General features: G+C 40.0%; 1 protein-coding gene across 4 annotated transcripts in view; it reads right to left on the bottom strand.

Moving 5' to 3' along the window:
• The window catches only part of Dpp10 (Dipeptidyl peptidase 10), a 329,746-nt gene that overhangs the window by 299,676 nt on the left and 16,983 nt on the right, over nucleotides 1–13,087 (bottom strand). For 2 of the 4 annotated variants that reach the window (XM_086991325.1, XM_086991327.1), the window contains one exon: nucleotides 1,790–1,940. The gene's annotated coding sequence lies outside the window, so the exon portion shown is untranslated. Of the gene's footprint in view, nucleotides 1–1,789; nucleotides 1,941–7,429; nucleotides 7,731–10,563; nucleotides 10,579–13,087 lie in introns of those variants that run through there. The other 2 variants (XM_086991326.1, XM_086991324.1) reach the window with 2 other exon arrangements.

Genomic DNA, 13,087 nt, shown 5'->3' with positions numbered 1-13,087 from the left:
AAATAATACATAGGGTGATACATTAAGTGCATGTTATCTAATTTATTTTATGATGTATTAATCAGCCAGGAATGCGTTTCTAAACAAGGAGCATTTATTTTGATTTCTATTGGATGCCTGTATTAATTGCGTCTGGTCCTCGATTGGATTTTGAAGCTCTCAACGGATCAGCATATTGTTGCGTATATCAAATACGCACCGAAATTTTTTGGCGCTTAGGCGTTTCGCTGCTTAGAACGATTGAAGGCCGATTATAAATTATAAACAGGCGGCATATACACCGGTATTTTAACAAGCCGCACAAGCCATATTCTATTTTCTAGAAAGAAATTTGAATTAATGACATAGCGGATTATGCGATTACGAAAAGATGGTCTGGCCAGGGTAAAACACGGAAAGTTTGTTCCCAGAACTTACAATCCAACATATATGCCTACGTTATTAGCGGAGTCCAATAAGATTAAACGGTGAATACCATCTACGGGGTAGAGAAAAACACAATAGTTTACTTAGACGTATCAGTAAAGCAACGAGCTCATGAATAAGAAGTTTGCTCTGACAAATAAATGTTTTTAATTTCACTTGGTACATTTACAGCGGCCGCCGGGAATTGTTACAAACGGTTAGTTCCCAGACCAACGCAAAACGAAGTGGGTTTTGGACCCGTCAAATACTCGCTTCGCTCGTGCTATAGAAGGCCCGTCTGTAAATATGTATCTGTGTTAAAGGTGTATGGACCATTGAGTCAAGAAGAACCAAACTTTTTCGTGTATAACATAATACAAACTCAGATACATCATACCTGGGCTGAATGCCAAAGCACAGCAGGCAGGAGTCGACGCGCCCTTGTACAAATGATGGTTACCATAGCGAACTCTACGGACCTACCTCGTCACCGATGTGTATTTATTTGTGCACGTCATTGATACGTTCTATATGTTACATGAAAAACCAATAACCCTTGACGCCCAATACCTAATGCCTTTTTCTATAGCCTCATAAAAGTTTCAAGTGCAGGTTCGAGACGCATCGAGCCTAGTACCTCCTAGCTAGCTTTGTTATCGGTCGTGTGCTCTGTCAACACGTTAGCAAAGGCTCATAGCACACACACTGTACCGTTCCACCAGCGGTGTTATGGAGTGTGTGCCATTGTTACACGCTGTACAAAGAGTGGGGAGATGACAGGACGAGCTGCCGGACTGCGATGTCGGCGTCCATCGAACACGTTTAACAAGTGAACTCGAAATTTCATCTTTCGATCGCGTAGCATACTTTGGTTTGCGCTTCGTAATGAACCTTAAGGGTATAGCTTAAAAAAAAATAATGTATATAATATATTAAGACTCGCTGCATATTGACCCTACAAAACAATAGTCACAACAGCTTAGCACATAGTTTAGAAAAGTAAAATTTGCTTCCAAACCGTATATAGAACTGCTCATAAATACTATTTATTAGATAGCCCTATGTATATTTGGATAATGACCATAACCGAAAGTAAACAGAAGGCTCTCCTACGAACGTCTCTATATTTACCTTATAGATATATTTCCTTTGATGTTCCGCTTAATCTGACAACTATTTTCAAGCAGTCACAAAATTCACACTACGAAAGTTGGGTTAAGCATGCGAATGGCAGGCTTTCCATGCAGGTGGGTCTAAGTTCATTCTAATACATGCTGCTGCCGAAGAAGCTGCAAAGGCAAGACTGGCCAAACGCAGCTTCAAGTTGTAGTTTACCTTCATTACAGGCTCTGGTTCAAGGAAATTAATTAGTTGTATTACTTACTTTTTATGATATTCTTAGTTAGGCCCTTTTACGCGAGATCCAATTAAGTATGTCGAACACGGTAATAAGCGCAGCGCGAATGTGTTTGGCAAAGGACGTACCGAACATCTGTGTCAGGTGAGAAGCTTCGCGTGAATCACAACGCCCATTGCTGGCCATAGATGAAACAGATACATTTGAAGATTTGCGTTAGTTTTACGTCACTTTTCTTCTTTCATTTCTTAGTGAACTATCATCATTTCACTTCGATATATAAGCACCTATAGTGAATTTATACTTAAATCTAATCATCTGTATATAACAGAACTGATATAAGTAGCGTACAAGGGGTATGCCATCTGCAATTTTTGACCAATTTCTTAGTGACTGATCGTGAACGTCCATGCTGCAGGCTGAGGGTCACCGTCGCTGGGCTATAGGAATGTGTCGTTTGAGGGTCGCTATAAAACGAACTTCGAGCAGTCCTAACAATTCACGGATCTACGGTGCTACTCAGACGTGGTGGGCGATAAACTTGTCGTCATAAACAAACGCGTTATTGAAATGTATGAGTAAGGCCTGGAAGAAAGGCTAAGATATTGCTAGCCTGCGGCGCCTCTGCCCTTCGACGTGATGTTTGTTTGAGAGTCAACTGAGCGGTGGCTTTAATAGCACTAAAGCGTTAAGGAGCATGGTACCTCTGACTGAGTTCATAGTCTTATTCTACCACGGAGATATTTTCATGTCACGATCCTTCGAGTGCGAGACAAGAGATAACAGAGGATGCAAATTAATTTTTACACAGATTCATTGCTTTTTTATTTTGATTTTAAGCCTGCCTAGAAAAACTGGTAAAGCCATTTTTAAAATGGCTTAAGCCAGATTTATGATAAATCAATGTTTGTTATGCTGATGTAGAATAACCCGAGTTGCTCCTGTGTATATATCTATCCTTCACTCAGACGAATTTGCTGATTGAAAATTTGACTACATAATCTCACTATCAGTCTCGTGTAGCTTATGAAGTACCCCAGCTCATTTAGTTGGCTTCGCTTCTATTCTATATTTTTTCACGTGTGTATCCGGTGATGTGTACACTCTATCACTCCTATAGGCTTAAGTTGGTTCTCTCCTCTGGATTATTCGACTGGGATAAATCTCACGTGTTGCGTTTTGTACGGCATTGGCGGACACAACACGGGTTTTTAGGTTCGGACATGCTTACAACCTTTCCCCAGGCCAGCAAATTACCATTAATATACTGTCGCTCTTCTCAGATTGGCCCCATCCAGTGGGCGTCCTCAGATCCTCGTCCTGTGGTAAGGCCTTTTTTCAGTCGCACTCTCTTCAAAAAGGTCTTTATTTGGTCTCGAATTGATTTTTCCTTTTGAAGTGAGTCACTTCGGATAATATGACCATTATTATAACGGCCTCTGCTTCCTAATGCTAGCGTACAATTGGATATGGCTTCATGGACGTTTTTGAATTTTGCAATTACCACAAGTGACTAAGAGTAATCATCTTTATCACAAGATTAGTATCAAACGATAAAAATCAACTTGCAGTGATTAGCCTGCTGATAAACACAAGGAGCACGAACCAAGCAGGTTTACCATTACGACAGGTAAGAAGTTAGTTAAAAAGAGTTAGGAAAAATTGGGGTGGCACCTAGATTTGGCATACATCTTTGTAATAGTGAAGGCTCTTTTAACTAAGGCTATGAGCAATCTCCTAATGTACGCCAACGTGATGTGTTCCACTGTATTTGACGTTGAATGGTGCCGGAAATGCACGCGGACCAAATAACGACCGTCAAATGTGATCGAAGAAATGCGTAGATAAAAAGGTTATATAATGTATAAAGGGGAACTATACAACTTATGTTGTAATAATAAACGTTACGCCCTGAGTAAACAGAAATATCGTACGGCGTATTGATCATGTTCATGAGTCTTGTCGGCCATTGAATTACTCGGTCCTCATAATTGAACGTCTAATCTTTACTAGCTCACACTTTACATACATGGCCTCATTTTTGTGCATTTATGTAAGGAAAATATATTAGCGGTCCTTAAAATTGTACACTTTTTTAACGTAATATTCTTGCTAATAAGCGCAACGCTAAGCTGTTTTGAATTTAATAATTGCAGAACATACGTCGGATAGCGTTAATCCCACGTTTTGACTATTGTAAATCTTTCAACAAGCAATCTTTGCCGATACATTCGTATTGATCTGCTTGACGTTTCACGAATTCAATCTGTAAGGGATAGTTTACGCAATAACGTCAGGATCCAATTGAAGAAGGTTTAAGTCTCGTTTGGGATCACTTTATTCGAATTTGTTGAACTCGCTGTAAAAGCGTGACTTTTTGATTCTATCTGATGTCCCGTCATCACACCTAATAACCGAGCCATGGAAATTCTGCTTACCGTCCCTACCCCCTTGACAACATCCCGATTGGCCCGATTCTCCTGTTTAGCTTTAGCTGCCAGTGGCATAGTTCTAGCTAAAACAGAAACTAAAAACGCTCTAAACGACAGGGAGACGCAGCATAGACGCAGCTACTTCATCGCCTCGAATCAATGGAAAAGGAGCTCGGACCCAGCATTTTCAAGGAAACAAACTGGATGGCCAGTAAGTGCTGCTTCTTCCGGGGCACTATCGACGTACGAACATTAGTTACCGACAAAACGAGTTTAGAAGAGAAGATGAAGCAACAGCGGCTGCAAGCGCTCTTAGACGTTGACGGCTATTCGACTCGCCGTTCTTTCGGGCTCCGTTAAAGGGGTAGCTTCGTCCTCATTCTTGGTTCTAGGCAAAGGTTACCAGATTAAAAAAATCCACCTTGCCGATCATTGGTCCTAAGCAACTGAACCTTAAAAGTGTAGCCAACGACAAACGTCGTTTTGAAACACAACTACCTTGCAGGCACCGTAGCACTAAGCCAGAGAATTGTGGTTCGCTGCAAATAAATAGGCAACCCAATTATAGGTCTACTTGTACGCAGTAGTTGGCTATTGATTGGTTAAGCAAATTATGTTTAAAGAGCACAGCAGTTGTCGAGATACAATAGACCACAATAATAATAGTTTAAAAAGGAAGATTATTTTTTTAATTTTAGAAGTAGTAAAGTTGTTTAAAAATATTTCGTTACGGCTGAAAACTGCGTTAAACTAAAATTCGGTGCTTTCATCTGCTCCCTTCGAAAAGTCAACAATGAAGAATCTCGCAAAACATTGATATACATTCAGTTAGCAATAATTCTAGCGTAACTTTTTTTTTTACATAAAATCAAATATTTTACCAAAATTATAGAACAAGTGCATCTTTCATCTCTAGTCGACCCATTGATACCACGCGACATACTTAACATAATGGCCATTTATCATAATAGGCATCTTGTGCCGATGACACTCAAAGGAATCTCTGTAAACAGATCCTTGGAAGTGAAGGGAGTTTCGAAGACGGGATAATTTGTATGTACTTACAGGAAGAAATACGAACTTTTTAGGCAGTTGAATTACTGAAGTAATATCAAACATGTCCCGAACCATGGCCCAAGCTGATATAGGGGTCCAGGGTTTAGTGGGTGAGAGTCCCACAGTACCGGACAAAGCGCAGTCGATGGTGTCCGGTCTGCATAATGCATTTGCCCTTAACCTCCAGAAAAAAAAAAGTTGAATTACCGAAGTAGCAAATGTTAAGGTGGTTTTTAGCTCAGCCATAATAAAAACGAGTAATAAGAATTGCTAACAAAATGTTTTGTAGTCAGGTTACATTAACCTAAATCTCCTATATCAATCAGTAAACGTAGTTGGCATTGGGTTGACGTGAACACTTATAGCGAGGTTTCAAACATACATGTAGAACTGTAGTCTATAAGCTATATCAGGAGTACTTTCGTATATATACGGTAGCGTAAAAAGCATACGCCACTCCTTTTCCTCACAATGAAATATATTTTATGGCAGCAAAAGGACGACGTTTCTTGCAATTCGGTATAGCGTACGGTTTAGAAGGCAGCATTTTTAAACTGGACCTTATTTTTAGAACTTCGCTAGTGCTATTGACATTTTAGTGGAATGAAATAAAAAAGCGACCTCAGCCTCAGATCCCCGATCATAATAGATGCATCTTTTTCAATTTTATTTCGAGGTTAAAAGATCAAACTTGAATGACTTCAAACGATGCTCTATGAAGCTGCTGACCTGGAACAAGAATAAAGGCAAACAAAAAGCTTTCTAAGGTATTTAGCTCTTTTTAAGCGTTTTTTTGAGGTTGCATTTGTAGTGGAAAATACGGCAGATAGCAATAAAGATTATACCTCAACGCTTTATAGTCTCATTGCAAAAAGATCTTATTTTACTGAACTCCACGATTCCTTGGATCACGACATACTGTTTCTGAAATACTCTGTATCCCATCCATCGAACTATTGAGCTATCGAAACTAGCTATTGAAGCTAGAGAACTATTGAAAGAACTGTTTTCGAGCTAACTTATACATCATGCTTTAGTAATTTATTAGAGAACTAGCTGATGTAAAAGTTTTTCAAAGGCGAAGTACAATGTGTGATAATGGCGTCGCACAAAATACCACGTAACGCCTATCTGCAGTGCAGAACCATACAAATATTTTAAATGGAATAATAGGTCGTTTCAGACTACTTTTTTGTCTAGTGTTTCAAAAGCATACGGCAAAAGCTCGTTCTATTAGGTGCACAAAGACACACCATATGTGACATCTTTGTTTTGTTTCCCCGATGCATATGTCGACTAAAAAAATTCTGCCTGATTGTAAGTCAATCAACTGAACTCGGTGGGGGCCGATCGAAGCTTTTTGACACAAGTCGAAAATTATGAATTCGTTTTATTGAGTGGGCCGTCCTTTGTAATCGAATTAACCCCATTATTTTGATCGGGCGCCTCACCGTGCGGTCCATCCCAACGTTTTCATTCAGTGTGAGCTCATTTCTATTATGCGACTGACGATGCACCTGCTTGAGAGTTCAGCAGAAACACCAGCTATTATACTACCGTCCATAAAGCTTTCTTCGTTTTTTTATAACGTCTTTAATCGACTGTTACGAAGCGGCAAAGGATTGCAGGTCCTGCACTTTTGTATCGTTAGCATAATCTGCCAAAAGCACATAGACACGAATCATAATGTGGAAGTGCTTTGTGTGTATTGCACGATATAAAGCCTATATGTTAGTTCGCGTATTTAAAAGATACTGCAGGTATGAAAACCGTTTGAAAATCGAAATATTTAAGTTTCTATAGCCTTGAACTGCAGGACAGTGTCGATTTAACCCTCCGCTAAAGTGCGTTTCACCTGCTTGAAGTAATGATGCAGCACTTCACATTATAGGATCCACTTGAATCAGATCTTATCGTTCATTCTATATATTTTCGTATATAGCACCTTAAGGAAGTTAGTCAGCACGGTAGAGATGGTATACGAAACCTATTAAGTAGCTTCACGGATTGAAAAAATAACGTAGCCTCATATGTTAAATACTCATTAATGTTGTGCCTGCATATGTTAAACGTCTATTTAGCTTTGAAAACACTCCGTATATATTTGCTATATAACAAATAAATAACGAGTACACAGGTATAAATTGGCTGCCAATTCTACCTTCTTTTCTCTACGCACCAAAGGCCTTCATCCAAAACAACATGGGCAGTACTTCTTCAGCATTATAAGCACTATCATAAACTACCGAATCTGATTCGTCTATCGATATTCTTCTGCGCACACTCAAACAAAGATAAACCCATGCACGTCTTCACTCGTATAAAAGGTTTGCTTTCCCGGTAAATTTGTCTATAGTTCATGTGCTTAGCCAAGCAAAAACACGATATCATGAAGCAATACTCGTATGTTTTGAGAATGAACTTTGTTCAAGCCGACGCGTTGACACCTTACGCGACCTAATGTCGGCGATCCGGATGCATCAGGCAGACCACCATCACCACTATGGCGCCCTATCGCCGCATGTAATGGGATGACATCAAGTCAAGCAAGAGAGAATGAGCTAAAGAGGATATTGCAGTCTACGTCTAAGCAAAGAGGGATTATTTACGCCTTTGCCTCAACTTAATGGCGCCGATTGGACGCAACCTTCTCTCTCCTTCTACAGCCGAGGTCGCGTTGCCCGCTTATAAACTCCCTACCCCACAGCTCACGGTCGTATCACTTGGGCGTCATTCATAGCCAACGTCACTGAACATTATTCTACTTTAGGATAAGTCTATTTGCACAATATCGAAAACACAGATAGGCCTTGACTCCGAGTTCATCTAAGCCCTACTGACTCCTCGCGAGAGAAAACCAACAATGGATACCATACGAAATGGACTTTCTCCTTTTTTTCCCCTCTGTTGCCCACGTTCCCTCTCGCTGGTGCAGCGCAGTCTGATCTCCAACTTGTTCATTCGCTTATTGACCGTCTAGTGAGCGGCTGGAATGAGGCTGGCGTTCAGCCCTTCAACTGCGACTCAATCGAACGATAGGCTCGTCGTTAAACGAAAAGGCCTAGGAAAGCGCCTGGAGTTGCACCATCGATCATATGAAATAAATGCTTGACTGACTATCCAGCCGATAGGAATGAACTAGGCAAATTAGCTTCGGCTATGTCTAAGAGAGTGAGGTCTAGAGATGTGACCCAGTTGAATGAAATCGTAGCGAGAGCCACTGCGATATGTAATAAAGAGCCTTGTCTATGTTGAGTAACAATACTTGAGCTACTATTGTCGTTCGTAATGTTGTCTGCTCACTTTTCTTTGAAAAGTTGCATTTTATATAAACAAGGTGCCAACGGGCGTTTCACAAATTGTTAATCTGGTATACCCGACGCTATATGGAGAGACGCTTCATTTTGTCAATTCTTCTCTCCAACAGTACCGTTCCAGACTCCGAAAGCAATTTCTAATTGACAGTTCTCATCATATATGTATAAACCATTACACAACGACAACACCTCACCCTCTCAGTTCCCATCGTCTATCAATTTCGATTCCTTCGAAAATCCTTTTCTGATCGGACCATCATATTTTTTTTGCCTTTATCTGTGAGGTGACAATACTAGAAGAGGAAGACATTTCTAACAACTTAGAAGAGCAAATAACAGATGTACGGGTACAAGCTCACATATAGACGGTTTCCAGCAACGAACTATATAAAATATGCATCATGCTCATCGTTAACATATTGGCAGTCTTCCACTTCGAGGAAGGATCCTAAAAAGCTCACTTTAAGAGCTGAGTTTGTTTTTCAAGTTATTCTTGTTACATTCTTAACTTTCGGACCGTTACAAGGGAGATCTGTAAAGCAACGGCTTTCAAAAAACCTCGTGTGCAAGTAATAATAATGTGTTCACTTATGAGTACAGTTGGCTAGATGGAAGTCATTTATTCAGCAAGAGCTTCAAAATAAATTGTATATTTATAACTATCCTGACAATATATATAGTTAGGGGTGCAAGAAAATGTTTTTTAAAGACTTTGGTTAGGTACGTACATCATTGACTGCTATGTCTTTTACAAATGCTCTCAGCACGTTCGGTTACTGAGATGAGGCTGTATACGTATCTCCACCTTACTATAATAAGGTGCGTAGTGTCTCACTGTGTTACTAGTTGGAGAAGCGCTTTTATAGCTTTGTATTCATGGCGCTTAGTTAAGTACCGTTGAAAGCGTTGACGTCGTCAAAAATGCTATCAGGGTAGATACGTTGATTGGAGGCAAAGTTTCGCCAACGACCTGAGTGTTTTTTTTTTTTTCAATAAAACGTTTCTTTGCTCAGATGATTATTACGTCTACATACACAGTCGAGTCGAAGTTTCTGGCCTGTCAGAACTATTGCAGCAGTAACTGCACTCTCGAAAGTCTAAAGAAAAGTAGCGTGCACGTCAGCAGCAGCCTGACGAAACGGCCCTCACTGTTCATCACTCGGAACGACAAGTGCTTCTTAGACAAAAGTCGACCATGATCGAGAATGCGTGAACAAAGCGGACCAGAAAAACATCAACGGGGAAAAATCGGGAGTCAGAAAACAGCGTAGGGGCTTAATCCAGAAGAGCAGAATTTGCGGTTCGTAACTCAGTTCCATTTAAAGGCAAATGGAGACAACTAGGCTAGAGCAAAAAAAAATAAGATCGAATTTGACAGATCCACAACGGCCCACTATTACAGGCAGCCTGAGTCCCATATGAGGCCTATGATAGGCTCTTAAATAGGGAAGTAGGGTTAGTCAGGGCGGAGACACATTTCTTAGGAGTTGAAAACATCTTTGACTTTAGATTGGCATCATTATAATAGTAAAACTAAAACATTATGAAATATGTAAAATCTATAAAGAAATAGCATACATTAAACAGCGAAGCAAAGTAAAGCAAATCTCAGATAAAAACAAGCTCCTTCTTAAGCTGGCGGTGAGAAGAATTTTTTATATTGAAGAACATTTACGATGCAAGCGCTCTTTTATAGGTGTAACTTTCTAAAACTAGCTAGCGTGCACGATTAGTTCTTCTTGTGGGCAGTAAGTAAACATACTAAAGATAAATGTTTGAAGCAAATAACCATAGTACAAAGATTCTTTTTCCATTATGATAAAAGTTATAGTGTATAATTTTCGCTACTGATTTTTCAGCTTTAGCCTGTAATAGCGCTAAACGGTAGCATAATCGAAACTATCGTAGACGTGCTTATTTTCCTAGTAGACTCGATTATACTAGTTGTTTAGTGCTTATTTAGCCCCCGTGATAGTTTAGTGGGTAACGTACTTACCTGCTGATCCTAGGAACACGATGTAGTCTAGGTTGAAACCCATAAAGCATAGAGAAACCTCGTTTCATGCCGATGATGGACTAGATGTCTAACGGCGATGCCGGACGTAGAACTCGAAACATAGAGACACGCTTACTTGACATCTTTAGGTAGTACCCTGGCGTACACTTGCCCACCTGGTACAATTAGTAACCGCTAACAATAACATTGTTATAGAACTGTTTTTTTTAATATTGTAGCTACAGCGTAGCTGATAATCGTCTACCTGAGATAGAAAAGAACACGTTGAATCGTTGGGATGAACTCATTATTTATCAACATACATAGACTGATGATAGCAACAGGTACAATTTACGTGTTCTTCCACGATAACGTTATGAGATGATAAACGAAATTAATATACGAGGATAAGTACAGTGATGATTGTTATTCGCACACGGCATTTGACACTTGCATCGATCTTTATCTAACCTACTTATCCTTCTTGCCCCCTCTCAGATATGCACCAATCGTTTTTGTTTTTCAAAATAACAAATTTACCTTCGCTCTCCGCTCTCGCACTCGTCTATTTGGTTCAATAAATAAAATACTTTATTCTTTTTAATTTTAAGAATTAATAAGCAGTGTATCTGGGTTCTTCACAACTCCACTTCGAGTGTAAGGAATTTACGTTATGTTAGGATAACATTTCTAAAGTTTCGTGATCCACAATGACCCCTCATCGGGTGGGTACTCTGCATTTTTCTACCTCTCTACTATTTGCCTTTCTTCTTTAGACGCCCAACGCTCTTTCCTGTTTCCTTGTCTAACCAACCTGTAGTCGATGATTTTTGGCAGAGTGCGTTGTTAAATCTCTTTGCTTAAATATCTTAAATTGTTAAATATCTGCTTGTTCTGCTTTTATTATGATTGCAATTTTTCTTTCCACCAACTATTTCCCCAATTCGAGGGCAGCCGCGACCTGGTAGTCCTTCCTACACCCAAGCGGAAACGATTTCACGGAGCAGCACGCAAAAGGGTGAGTAAAGTATAACGTCACCGTAATCCTCTTTCCGACATAATCCCACGGCTGGATACTGGTATATATATATATATATAGTCAGTCGTTGCAATGTCTCTATAGTAAGTCGAGGTAAGGGTGAGTGCGAAATAGCCTGAATCTGTTTTTCTACTGGCGTAAACCTGTCACTAGGCAGCCTACCGGTGGTGAATGGGTTAGACCGTATGCTTCGCCGATTTCGTCAGTCTTTTGTTCTTATGGATCCTTGTGCTGCATATCGCTTTTTGGAGAACACTGCCATAGGGAAAAATATATCGAACTTTCAAAAAGAAATCGGCAAGAGACGCGCCTAATTCGTACCGGAGGCATAACCTGTTAGTTTGCTAGATTATAAGTACAACTGAGCGTCGTCGGTACCAATAATTGATTTTTTCTAGGTAAATTTAGTCTGAACTAAGATGTGGTATGCGTAAAGCTTAAATAGAAGTGATAGTTTCGATCACACCTCAGCCAATATGCTCTAGACTACCACAATGATGACAAAAGCTGTCAGGATTAGTAAAAAGATATTTACGAATATGAACACATTTTGCAGTTTTCAAAGGATATCGACAGTCACACTCGGCATTCTCCTAGGTAGGAACTGGCTGAGCGGGCGTTCTTTCATGGGGCTCTTTGTTAGAGATAACAGCTCAGCGTATTTCGTCCGATATATAAGGACTTCGTGTGACCCGTTTACGTTGGTATTTATATCTTTCATCCTGATGCTGACAATTCACACTAGACGATCAGTTTATAGACGCTAACGAACAAAAGGATAAACAGTTCCTGAAAAACGACCGAACCGTTGGAACACAATAGCGAAACAAGGTATTTTTGCGTCGTTGATTCGTTGCGGTCTGTCTCAAAGCGATACTGTTAAATACAATTGGGATTTTACAGAACGACAATAATTTAGATCCACTGATACTTCTTACACTCTATAAATGTAAATGCTGCCCGAGTTTTAGCGTCGTTATATTTTCTCTAGGGTAGGTGGATTTACTCAAGCCTCCGCTAAAACGTAATCGACAAGATTTCTGTGTGTCACGATCCCTTACCGTCGTCTATAACGGTTCTATCCTCAAACATTGTATCATTTTTATCTCACTACGATACGGCTTGCAAAATTATTAACCATTGACTTGCCTTCACTAAGACGCTCCTCGTAATCTCAAAACGAGTCATCATATATAGCCGGATTAATCGTCTTGCCTTCCTTCACATATACACGCTTTTCTCGTTGAACGACCTCTATTCTCGAATCGCTCTGGCTAGCAACAATGAGATAAGAACAAATTGTATGCGGAATTAGCCGTTTGGTGGGCAAATATGCTCGCGTCTGCAAATACAGATGGCGTGTGTCATGGAATATAGGGCACCCATACCAATGTCCTGTTGAGCAAGCAACGCACAAGCCCCCCCTTTTACAGCACTTCCTTAATTAGAAAACAAATGGTTCGAACGTAACGTCTGTACTGCCAT

The sequence above is a fragment of the Varroa destructor genome, unplaced genomic scaffold (assembly GCF_002443255.2).
Source record: "Varroa destructor unplaced genomic scaffold, Vdes_3.0 BEIS01000005.1, whole genome shotgun sequence".
NCBI classification, from domain to species: Eukaryota; Metazoa; Arthropoda; class Arachnida; order Mesostigmata; family Varroidae; genus Varroa; species Varroa destructor.
Note: the sequence above shows the minus strand (reverse complement) of the source record. Positions and strands in the feature narration are given on the sequence as shown.